General features: G+C 46.1%; 1 protein-coding gene across 6 annotated transcripts in view; it reads right to left on the bottom strand.

The window, feature by feature from the left end:
* adarb1b (adenosine deaminase RNA specific B1b) overlaps positions 1 to 12623 on the bottom strand; it is a 520712-nt gene that overhangs the window by 229340 nt on the left and 278749 nt on the right. The window contains exon 1 of one of the 6 annotated variants that reach the window (XM_060930274.1): positions 11013 to 11094. The exons of the other annotated variants lie outside the window; for them this stretch is intronic. The gene's annotated coding sequence lies outside the window, so the exon portion shown is untranslated. Of the gene's footprint in view, positions 1 to 11012; positions 11095 to 12623 lie in introns of those variants that run through there. 6 annotated transcript variants of the gene reach the window in all.

The following is a 12623-nucleotide window of genomic DNA, read 5'->3' as shown; positions in this document are numbered from 1 at the left end:
AAAAAAAATAAAAAATAAAAAAAATAAAATAAAACAGCTTCACTGGTGGATTGGGCTGGAACTATTGAGCTATTAGACAGTGGAAAAGGACATGAGGGAAAAATTACTGCTGCTGCACTCAGTGTGAACATCCGACAGGAAAGTTGGGAGGATATTAGATTTATTTAAAAGACGCCTTGTGAATGTATCCCCTGTAGCCTTTTTCTCTGCCTTGGGCAGGCACTCTGCTCTCTCTATGTTGCAGATTTTTAAATATTCAACACTGCAGAGATCTTCGTGTTCCATCTATAGCACCACACACACACACACACACACACACACACACACACACACACACACACACAGTTGTCTAACAGCAGGCAGTGGTATGCCACACACAGATGAGGCACATCAGAACCAGGCCTGTACAATAAAAACCCAAATCCCTGAAAGACTCCAGTTGCATGTTTACCAGCAGTCCATGACAGACATGTTCTGCTATGTGGTGAACTATAAAAACTGGAATTAGGGAAAAACATAAATAGCTTTAGGGCCGTGTGTGTGCGTGGAGCAGGAAGAAACCCTGAATGCACACACGCAGCACTTTTCTCCATCTCCACGATCAGGAAGCATCAGGCCATTAGCAAACATCATTACTACAGGGGAATGTGCAAATGTGCAAACACAAAAGCAGGAGAAGCGCACACGCGCGCACACACACAGAGCCAGAAAAATACTAGGTCTGTTTTTGTTTACCAGGAACAGACAGGAAGGGAAATGTGGCGCTGAAAACAGCGGCAATGTGCTTTTTTGTTTCAGCAGTCCAGAAGAGTGTGTGTATGCGCAGTGTGTGTATGGCGCAGATGAACCATTTAGCTGGTTTTGACTGCTTGCCACTGCGCTAGCAAAACAATGCATGGTCTGTTTCTCCGAGGAAGCAGGCTCTAGTGCTGGTTAACGACTGAACAGACCCAGCCGCTCCCCTCGGCGCGTTGGACGACAAAGCCGGCTACTGCAAGACCTTCAGGGTGGGGGGTTAAATCAGCGAGCAGAGTGCCGAGCCCCGAGTTCTCAGAGTAGGATCATCTCAGTGGCTGGAATACAAAGTCGACTTTGAACCGTGATTGAGAATGAAGGCACTCGGGTTCTGCAGAGTTTACAGCCCTAACGCACCAAGTCTACTGCCAAACAGGAGCCGACATCAAGCTTACGGATCGTCTCTGGTACTTTGTGCAGCATTTTATTCATCTTCTGCACTGAAATAGCATTGATGAATCAGCACTGCAGGCCAGAAGGGAAAGGTTCTCAGATTAGCTAGGCCAATGACATGCTCATTACTCAACCTCTGGCCATCTGTTCATTATTTATCAACATCCACCAATCTGCTGGTGCTAGCTCAGTTTTTTTTTTTACAAAAGAATGACCAAACGGAGCAAGCTGATTATTGGTCCAGTGGCAATGGATCAATGGCCAAGCCATTTAAACAGCTTCGTAAAGTCCAAGTCCCTCTCGCGCCAGGATCTGATCTTCCCAGTCAGTCTCCTGTCCCAGTACTACCCAACTCCTTGAGTCACATGGGTGCGGCGCTGATCTCCATTTCGATAGCTCTCAGCCTCTCGCCTATTACATAGCTAGGGTTGCAGTGAGGGGGCTGGTCCTCTGGTAACCGCAAGGGTTTGACTCCCCACTCGCACTTGTATTGCAGCGTGCCTTGCCAGATGGCAGCAGGTACCATTTTTATGATGGTCTTTGGTATGATCCGACCGTGAGTAGAACTCATGATCTCCCGGTTGAGAGGTGGACACGCTAACCACTAGGCCAGCTCACGGTCTTAAACAGCTTAACAGCTGTGTTAATTGGTATGCAGGCTACTTTGTTCAGCAATATTCCACACAGCATAAATATCACCAGTAGACGGTATCAGACATATGGACAGTCAAAAGTCGCACTTGGAAGATAGCTCTGGACACTTACAGTTTTGCTATGATGACGGAGGACGACAATTGACATGATAACTTTCGGACTGCGGTTGTCATGAACAGTTTTGCACTCAAGTCTCCATCAATGAACAGTTGATAACTTCAACAAAACAGACTTCATCCATCCATCTATCCATTATCCGTAACCGCTTATCCTGTGAGACGATCCCAGCTGACTATGGGCGAGAGGCGGGGTACACCCTGGACAAGTCGCCAGATCATCGCAGACAAAACAGACCTCATGCTAAAACTATAATGAATTTCCAGGTTACACAGTTGTACTTTGTGACTGCATAGGACAGTTATAGAAGGGAGTTATTTAGAATCTCACTATCTGTTATCACCCAAATGAGGATGGGTTCCCTATTGAGTCTGACTCCTCTCAAATTTTCTTCCTCATGTCTTCTCAGGGAGTTTTTCCTTGCCACCGTCGCCTCAGGTTTGCTCATCAGGGATAACTTCGGGATATAGATTTAAGAACAACAACAACAACTTTATTCATCAAACGTACACTTGCGAAATTCCTCTCTGCATTTAACCCATCTGAAGCAGTGAACACATACACATACCCAGGGAGCAGTCAGAGGGGGTAGTTGCCTCGCTCAAGGCCACCCCATGCTAACCTAACTGCATGTCTTTGGACCACGTAGACACGGGGAGAACATGCAAACTCTTCACAGAAAGGCCCTGGTCGGCCACTGGGCTCGAACCCAGAACCTTCTTGCTGAGAGGCGACAGTGCTAACCACTACACCACCCAGCTCAGCCCAAGGGTTCTACGAAAAGTTAAGCATTCTTCAACCAAAGAGTTGTTGATTTCTTGATTGGTCAGATGGTTTCTGGAGGTGTTTCGGTATCATTGTTGGAAAGAGTCTCCAGGGTCAGAGGTTCAAGTTCAACAGAAGGTCTTCAGGACAGAGGACTTTGCACTTTCTCAATAACGTGAGAAGTTGCTGTTTTTTGGCTCATTAACCTTAAAAGAGGAAAAATATTTGAGCTGCTGCAATGCAAATAATAACAGGCACCCACTTTTTCACAGACGTTCCACAAAGTTAAATGTAACTAGAAAGGGACAAAAACGATGCGTCGTTCTTTAATAAATAACAATGGTAAATATTTTCAAATTGATTTGGTATAAGAGAAATAAAACCAAACATGCCATTATGGGAAAGTAATGGAAAAGCGCCGTGACATTGATTATTCGCCTATTGATTATTTGCACAACATGTTGTTTCATTCCTTACTTAGCTTGGTAAATGGGATTTAAACAGAATCCTCCATGAAAAACAGAGAATTTCCTGACATAGAATCTTTTAGCGAGGCAAATCGAAGACTGATGAGTATGAAGTTTGGGACATGGACATATTAGGCAAGACGTGCTTAACATGCCTCATGGACAAGAGTTAAAAATCCCTCATTCCTCTGTAGTCCCCTGCACCTGACAGATTGGGGTTGTTTGTTTGCAGTGCGGCACTGTTTTCCGCTCCCTGGGGCCCGGTATCTAGGTCAGCACTCTGGAGAGTTAGGAAGGTGTTGGGTGGTGAAGTGGAGCCAGGTGGCCGGCACAGCTGGAGCTCATAAAGCTCACCGGGTGACATCTGCAACAGAGGGACAGAAGTCAGGTTCCGATCCCCCCCACTTGGACACTGATGAGACTCTTACGGAGCGGCCACGTGAGCTGAATCCTCATGAGGAAACGAGATTGAACTCAATAAACAGGAAGCCAAGATATCACTGTGTGTTAGAGCATACACAGCATCTGTGATACGAGTCCTGAGAGGACCAAAGGTGTAATAATAAGCCAGTGCAGTGGTGTCCAACAGACATCATCGGTGGGATGACAGCAGTTCCCTCCCGGAACATGCCCTCACACACACACACACACACACACACACTAAGAGCCAGCATCATCCTGGGACTAGGCAGATTAGTTTCATCACTCAGTACAAAATCCTTTACAAAACACATTCTCAGCTCCTGCTAGAGAACAATGCTGGTGTGCTCATTCCCACGCACAGGCCATTCACAGCCTCAGCTACTGTTACAGAACCTGTGTCTAACTAGGCCAGAGAGAGAGAGAGACAGTGAGAGAAAGAGAGAGAGAGACACACAGACAGAAACAGTGTGAGAGAGAGAGAAAAACAGTGGGGAGAGAGAGACAGAGGGAGAGAGACAGATGCCCCTTTTCCACCAAAGCAGTTCCAGGGCTGGTTCGGGGCCAGTGCTTAGTTTGGAACCGGGTTTTCTGTTTCCACTGACAAAGAACTGGCTCTGGGGCCAGAAAAACCGGTTCCAGGCTAGCACCAACTCTCTGCTGGGCCAGAGGAAAGAACCGCTTATGTCAGCGGGGGGGGGCGGAGTTGTTAAGACCAACAACAATAACAAGACCGCGAAAGATCGCCATTTTTAAGCGACGAGAAGCAGCAGTGAAGTCATCCATTATTATTAGTATTATTGTTGCTGCTGCTTCTTCCGTGTTGTTTTTGCTTCGATATTCGCGCCAAGGTTTATGCAAAAGTAGCGACGTAACTGACATATACAGCGACGTAATGACGTATACAACGACGTAATGAAGTGTCTTCCCTTAGCACCGTGAGCTATGGAAAAGCAAACTGGTTCTCAGCTGGCTCGCAAGTTGAACGAGTTGTGAACCAGCACCAGCACTGGCCCCGAACCAGCCCTGGAACTGATTTGGTGGAAAAGGGGTAACAGAGAGACATACAGAGACAGAGAGAGAGACAGAGAGAGAGATTGACAGACAGAGAGAGAGAGAGAGAGACAGAGAAACAGTGACAGAGAGACAGTGAGAGATTGAGAGACAGAGAAACAGTGACCGAGAGAGAGAGACAGACAGAGATTGAGAGAGAGATTGAGAGACAGACCAACACAGAGAGAGAGAGAGAAACACAGAGACAGACAGATCAACATGATGCAAAACGTAATCTGGGGGACGCAAAATACAGTACTGTGCAAAAGTCTGAGGCACCATATTTATTTTTTTCATACAAACTTTGTTATAGATTTCTATTTTATGATTTCTACATTACTGAGTCAGAACAAAAACATTTTAGAGTCCAAACATTCGTTCATTTTCCAGCAGAAACTTAAATGTTACAAAAAAAAAGAAAAAGTTTGTATCTGAGCAGCATATTCCATAAGAGCCATATTCCATATTCCATTTATTTTTTCAGATTAAAAAATAAAAAAACATAATGAAGGCTGCTGGGTTTTGGTGCAAAATGAAGAAGCGAGTGTGACAGTCAAAGCGTCCAGAAGAACTGTGGCTGGTTCCGTAAGATGCTCAGTAAAGCCTCGGTCACAACCGGCCGTACGTGCTCCTACGGCCGGTCTACGTGCAAAAAATGCAAGAAACGCACGGAGGGCGCGCGTGAAACACACGGAGGGCGCGCGTGTGACGTGCTGATTTTCGAGCCGTAGACTGGCCGCAGACCGGCCGTTGAGGTTCTTTGTCATGTCAAACAAACTCTACGGGCGCTTACGTTTTTTTCAGGTTGCAAGACAAACTTACGGCCAACGTGCGTCTTTCTCCACGAACAAAAAAAAAACCGCAGCGATTTGGGAAACGCCAAAAATCGCACGGCCAAAAAATCGTACGTCCGGTTGTGACCTCGGCTTAAAACCTACAGCTTATTTTCTTATAAAACTGCACTCACTGGACCTGAGACTACCATTTTTTTTAAGCAAAGTGTCGCTTCACACCAAATACTGACTCCATTTCATTTATTACAGCTTACTGCTTACAGTATTTTTTTATAATGTTGAAACATTTTTGAAGTCATTTTTGGTTGACGGCATTTAAAAAATGCCACATGCCTAAGCCTTTTGCACAGTGCTGTGTATATCGTACATCATACAGCTTCATCAGTTTATCCCAGGTCAGATATCTGACGTGATGACAAGATCTAACACTATTTCGTTATGTATTTACTTACATTAAATACGTCTGCAATGTGGTGTAGTATATCTTCTGGCTTATTGAAAGATAAAACGTCCATTGAAATTGGTACCAGAAGCAGAACGATGTGAGAAGGAACGAAGATTGAACTTATTAAGAAACATCCTAACCTGTACTCATCTCATCTCATTATCTCTAGCCGCTTTATCCTTCTACAGGGTCGCAGGCAAGCTGGAGCCTATCCCAGCTGACTATGGGCGAGAGGCGGGGTACACCCTGGACAAGTCGCCAGGTCATCACAGGGCTGACACATAGACACAGACAACCATTCACACTCACATTCACACCTACGGTCAATTTAGAGTCACCAGTTAACCTAACCTGCATGTCTTTGGACTGTGGGGGAAACCGGAGCACCCGGAGGAAACCCACGTGGACACGGGGAGAACATGCAAACTCCACACAGAAAGGCCCTCGCCGGCCCCGGGGCTCGAACCCAGGACCTTCTTGTTGTGAGGCGACAGCGCTAACCACTACACCACCGTGCCGCCCCTAACCTGTACTTTGATGACGAAATTAAAATTAGTTTCATGAAATCAAACGCACAGTTAAATGGAACATGGTTTGAGAAGCAGCTTTGGGACCAAGAGGTTGCCAGTTCAATTCCCTGGACCTGCAGGAATGGCTGAAGCTCCCCAGGTTGCTCTGGGTATGCTGTCCGGTACATCGCTCTGGAGAAGAGCGTCTGCTAAACACCTGTAATGTAATGAATAAAGCACGATGGACCGTGTTGTTAAAGGGAAAATAATCAAGGACCAGTTCATTTGTTTCCAATAACTGCAGAAGCAGTCAGGATTCCTCTTACACCAAAGCAATTTGCCAACATTCACAATTTTTCAGTTATTAACAAATGACGCATCATATATTTTACTTCATGCTTTGCAATATCAGCAAAATCTAACTAGCCGGTGTAGCAATAGCGTTAGCGAAGGCCAACGCTAGCTTACCCGCGACTCGGTGTTAGCGCGGCAGTCTAATTACCTTCCAGCCAGTGTAGAAATAGCATTAGTGAAGGCCAACGCTAGCTTACCCGCGACTCAGTGTTAGCGCAGCAGTCTAATTACCTTCCAGCCAGTGTAGCAATAGCATTAGCGAAGGCCAACGCTAGCTTACCCGCGACTCGGTGTTAGCGCGGCAGTCTAATTACCTTCCAGCTAGTGTAGCAATAGCGTTAGCGAAGGCCAATGCTAGCTTACCCGCGACTCGGTGTTAGCGCGGCAGTCTAATTACCTTCTAGCCAGTGTAGAAATAGCATTAGCGAAGGCCAACACTAGCTTACCCGTGACTCAGTGTTAGCGCGGCAGTCTAATTACCTTCCAGCCAGTGTAGCAATAGCATTAGTGAAGGCCAACGCTAGCTTACCCGCGACTCAGTGCTGTTATTGTGGCAGTCTAATTACCTTCCAGCTGGTGTAGGAATATCATTAGTGAAGGCCAACGCTAGCTTACCCGCGACTCAGTGTTAGCGCAGCAGTCTAATTACCTTCCAGCCAGTGTAGCAATAGCATTAGCAAAGGCCAACGCTAGCTTACCCGCGACTCAGTGTTAGCGCGGCAGTCTAATTACCTTCCAGCTAGTGTAGCAATAGCGTTAGCGAAGGCCAATGCTAGCTTACCCACGACTCGGTGTTAGCGCGGCAGTCTAATTACCTTCCAGCCAGTGTAGAAACAGCATTAGCGAAGGCCAATGTTAGCTTACCCGCGACTCAGTGTTAGCGCGGCAGTCTAATTACCTTCCAGCCAGTGTAGCAATAGCATTAGTGAAGGCCAACGCTAGCTTACCCGCGACTCGGTGCTGTTATTGCGGCAGTCTAATTACCTTCCAGCTGGTGTAGGAATATCATTAGTGAAGGCCAACGCTAGCTTACCCGTGACTCGGTGCTGTTAGCGCGGCAGTCTAATTACCTTCCAGCTGGTGTAGCAATAGTGTTAGCGGAGGCCAATGCTAGCTTACCCACGACTTGGTGCTGTTAGCACGGCAGTCTAATTACCTTCCAGCCAGTGTAGCAATAGCATTAGCAAAGCCCAACACTAGCTTAGCCGTGACTCGGTGCTGTTAGCACAGCAGTCTAATTACCTTCCAGCTAGTGTAGCAATAGCATTAGCAAAGGCCAATGCTAGCTTACCCACGACTCGGTGCTGTTAGCACGTCAGTCTAATTACCTTCCAGTTGGTGTAGCAATAGCATTAGCGAAGGCTAACACTAGCTTACTCATGACTCGGTGCTGTTAGCATGGCAGTCTAATTACCTTCCAGCTGGTGTAGCAATAGCATTAGCGAAGGCCAATGCTAGCTTACCCGCGACTCGGTGCTGTTAGCGCGGCAGTCTCATTAGCTTCCAGCCAGGGTAGTGTTAGTGAAGGCCAATGCTAGCGCAGTCAAGCCGAATATCATCTCATCTCATTTTCTTCCGCTTATCCGGGGCCGGATCGCTGAGGCAGCAGTCTGAGCATGGAAGCCCAAACTTCCCTCTCCCTAGACACCTCGGCCAGCTCCTCGGGAAGAACACCGAGGCGTTCCCAGGCCAGCCAAGAGACATAGTCCCTCCAGCGTGTCCTGTGTCTTCCCCGGGGCCTCCTCCCGGGGGGACATGCCTGGAACACCTCCCCAGGGAGGTGTCCAGGAGGCATCCGAAAGAGATGCCCGAGCCACCTCAGCTGATTCCTCTCGATGTGGAGGAGCAGTGGCTCTACTCCGAGCTCCTCCCGAGTGACTGTGCTCCTCACCCTATCTCTAAGGGAGCGCCCAGCCACCCTGCGAAGGAAACTCATTGCAGCCGCTTGTATCCGCGATCTTGTTCTTTCGGTCATTACCCAAAGCTCATGACCATAGGTCATAGGCCGAATATCATTATTATTATTATTATTATTATTATTATTATTATTATTTTCCCTCTGTAATTTACTTAGTTACTTTTAAAATCAACATCGACAACTACATGCAACCGAGCTACCTGGCAGCCAATATGTGGCAGATCACAGAATCCAGGGACACATGTCGGCCCGGGGGCATTTTGAGTTATTGACAGATTCAGAAAGTACAGTTCTTTCCAATGATGCCTTCCATGTGGAGATCTGACAATATTTGAAGAATGTGTGGCCTTTTGAAAGTGCATACCTCTTAAAACAGAAAAGGGAGAAAATCGCCCTCAAAGTTTTCCATCTCAGCTACTCTGGGTGCAGGGCGGGCACATAATGGTGCTCATTTGCATGACATTAAGGAAAGCCCTACCCCCTACGAGCTAGCACGATACTACTTTCATGTAAACAAAGACCACCACATCAATTTTCCTTCCATGCAAAGTATGCCCAACACAATTATGAAGTACAAAAATAAGTCCTAAAGTAAACTTTAACGTTTTGTGGTTGAAAAATTACTCACACCGTAAGAAAGAAAGATAGCACGATGATGACACAACTAACACAACACTAGTTTCATGTAAAGCCTCGGTCACAACCGGCCGTATGTGGTCCTACGGCCAGTCTACGTGCAAAAAACGCAAGAAACGCACGGAGAGCGCGCATGAAACGCACGAGAGCGCGCGTGTGAAAAGCACGAGAGCGCGCGTGTGATGCGCTGATTTTCGAGCCGCAGACCGGCCGCAGAGGTTCTTTGTCATGTCAAACAAACTCTACGGGCGCTTACGTTTTTTTCAGGTTGCAAGACAAACTTACGGCCAACACGTGTCTTTCTCCGTGAACAAAAAAAAAAAACGCAGCGATTTGAGAAACGCCAAAAATCACACGGCCAAAAAATCATACGTCCGGTTGTGACCTAGGCTTAACCAAACCACAACATTCTCCGTTACATGCAAAAATAACCACACAGCCTTAGATTAATAAACTTACCCCATCAGAAAGAGAAACGGCTCCTTGCACACACCAATGCCTCTGATGGAATGTAGTCCTAGAACGGTCCGTGTATCATCTGATCATTCAAGTATTCCATTCAATCTGGAAAACGAGGTTGCGTTTTTTTTTGCTAGAAATGGTTATCTCCGATGTAAATACCGTGTGTCTGTTTGCTTCGCGGTGTTTCAGCTCCTCTGCGCTCTGTTTAGTAACTCATTCCATAGTGAAATCACACGCCTGTATGCAGTTAAGTAGCCATGCGCTCAACTCGGATCATACAGCTGATTCGCGGAAAAAAAAAAACAAAAGACTTAAATCATCATGTGAATGGCCCATATGGTAATTTACCCACACCCCCCAGCAGGCTACAGTCCTGACAAAAACGAGACAATTTGCAACAAAAAATGTATGCTTTTCCAACAAAACAATCTATTATCTGAAATACTGATTGCATTCTTCAAGATCTCAACTTGCACATGATGGAAAAAAACAAAAATCACAAATTTCGAAAAAAAAAGCGTCTTTTGCGATTATCTCGGATTCGTTTCGGCCGACATGTGTCCCTGGATTCGGTGAGGGGTCACATATTCTCTCTAAATCTTCTGGTTTTAACGAAGCAAACCTGGCGGCCATGCTTGTTTACAAATTGTCACTGGTGCTCACTAACGCGGAAGTTTTACGTCTCCAACGTGTAATGTCGTATTGTCTTGACAACGTGCAATATTGTAACAAAATTACATGCTCATTCTCTATTAGGGAGAGTGGCGTAATACACAGAAGATAAGTGATATGCTAACAATATTGCATGCTATCAATAAACCCACTAGAAGGGAACAGAATACGTGTTTTTATTCCATGGAAAACGTGTCCTGGATGCATCATAGTTATTAATAAAGAATTCAAAGCAGTTATGTCAGTTGTTCTGGATAAGAGCGTCTGCCAACTGGCCTGAATGTAAATGCAAAGTTATCAAGCTAACAACTTAGCGTAACACACACAGAGGAAAGTACCACCTACCATCTTACAGACACAAGCTCAAAGACGAGTGCCAGACAGAGTATGCCATGTGATCATAGCCAAATGATCTCCTACCATTTGTTTTTCAGTTGCATCGCTCAAATGTGTCAATTTTGCCAAAAGCACATTATTATCTGATTCTAAGCCCTAGCTTGTAAGAATTGCCGGAGTACAAAATAAAAAAACAGAAAATTGTAGACCAAGACCGCAAACCTTGTTATAAGACCGCAGATGAGTTCTTACTGAGCAGGAAGAGTGCCTGCATTTCCCTGCGTCTCACCCTGCTGTTTCTTCCATCTGTCCATCAGCGGGCACATTCCAACCCAAACACCGCCGCTTCCGCTGGTCAGCGCAGACGCCCGCTCTGTCTGTTGGTGGTGGCCTTCGAAGCGTGGATGCGTTCTCCGTCCCGTCTGCATGAGTTTTATTTCGCCGACGAAGCCCCGGTCTCCAGCGCGGGCCAACATCAACAGTTCACTTCTCACTTATCTCCCCGTGCAGCACAACATCTGGCCAGCCTCTACGCTCTTGACCACATCTGGTCAGGCTCAAATAAGCCAAGCCTGTGTATCTGTCTGTGTGTGGATGATTCAGGCAGGCGGTCAGTCGGAGTTCAGCCCAGCCGCTGTATATCATTACAAAGCAATTACGCTCAGAGAAAACCTCATTAACCGCACCTGTAATGCAGTGACCCCAAGCCGGCGGCGAGGATAAGCTGGAGGTGGTAAATTCCTGGCTCTGATCTCAGCAGGAACCTCTGGCCTCGTGCTAAATCAGACCGCACATACGAGTGTGGTGACTGTCAGCTATTCTCATCCTGACCTTCAGCAGTCCTGAACATTTAGCAGGGAGTGTTTAGCACAGTCATGGCACGACCACTGTGGCACAAACAGTGTGGAGGTGCCCTCACTGTACCAATATTTAGTTTTGGAAGTGTGTGTGTGTACACGTCAAGGATCTCAGTGCAGTCTCCGTCAACATGCACAAAGGTAAAATATTTAAAAAAAAATTTAAAAAAACCTCACACATACACTCTGCCCTTCAATTCTGTGCCTCTGCTTTTCTATAAACATTTAATGCATTCATAAGAACACTAAGCCTGCACGAGGCAGGATGTTTTTTGCCCCCTTTCAGCATTTGTTGCTTTGCTCCATTATTAAAAAAAAAAAAAGCAGAAAACTGCTGCACAAAAAGTTAAAGGGTCTGGGTTGCACAAGAAGCCTATATTTATGTACCGCACTGCTGAGGGTCTGTTATTCTGTGGCTAACATGGCATGGCGTTTTAATACTTTCTGGAACAATCAGCAAGCAGGAGGCTGATGAAATTTCGAATCCCTCCCTGAAATCTCACATGATCCAAACTATTGTCTCGTATTTTGAGTTCATTAATATGAAATAATAACTATTATTATACATCCAGGAGACTTTTTCGATGGAATAAAAACATGTTCTATTCCCTTCTAGCAGGTTTCATTCGTTTGGTTTGATAGCGTGCAATATTGTCAGCATATCGCTTATCCTATGTGTATTACGTCACTCTACCCAATGGAGTTTGAGCGTTGAAGATGGTTTACGCTATTGCATGGCTGTCAAGACAACATGACGTCACACGTCGGCGCTGATGCGAATATCCAATGAGAGAGTTTTCCTGCCGTGCAAGCGCAGAAGCATTTCTTTGTTCGCCAGGAAAGAGAAAGACGCGTTGAACACCAGAAAGGCTACCAAAACTTCATTAGATATTCTTCATCACCCACGTGCAATGAACCGGTGCTACAGGTGCTCTAGCCCCTGCCCCTTTTCTGTTTGCTGTCCGAAGTGCCCTTT

Source organism: Neoarius graeffei, chromosome 9, assembly GCF_027579695.1.
Source record: "Neoarius graeffei isolate fNeoGra1 chromosome 9, fNeoGra1.pri, whole genome shotgun sequence".
Lineage (NCBI taxonomy): Eukaryota > Metazoa > Chordata > Actinopteri > Siluriformes > Ariidae > Neoarius > Neoarius graeffei.
Note: the sequence above shows the minus strand (reverse complement) of the source record. Positions and strands in the feature narration are given on the sequence as shown.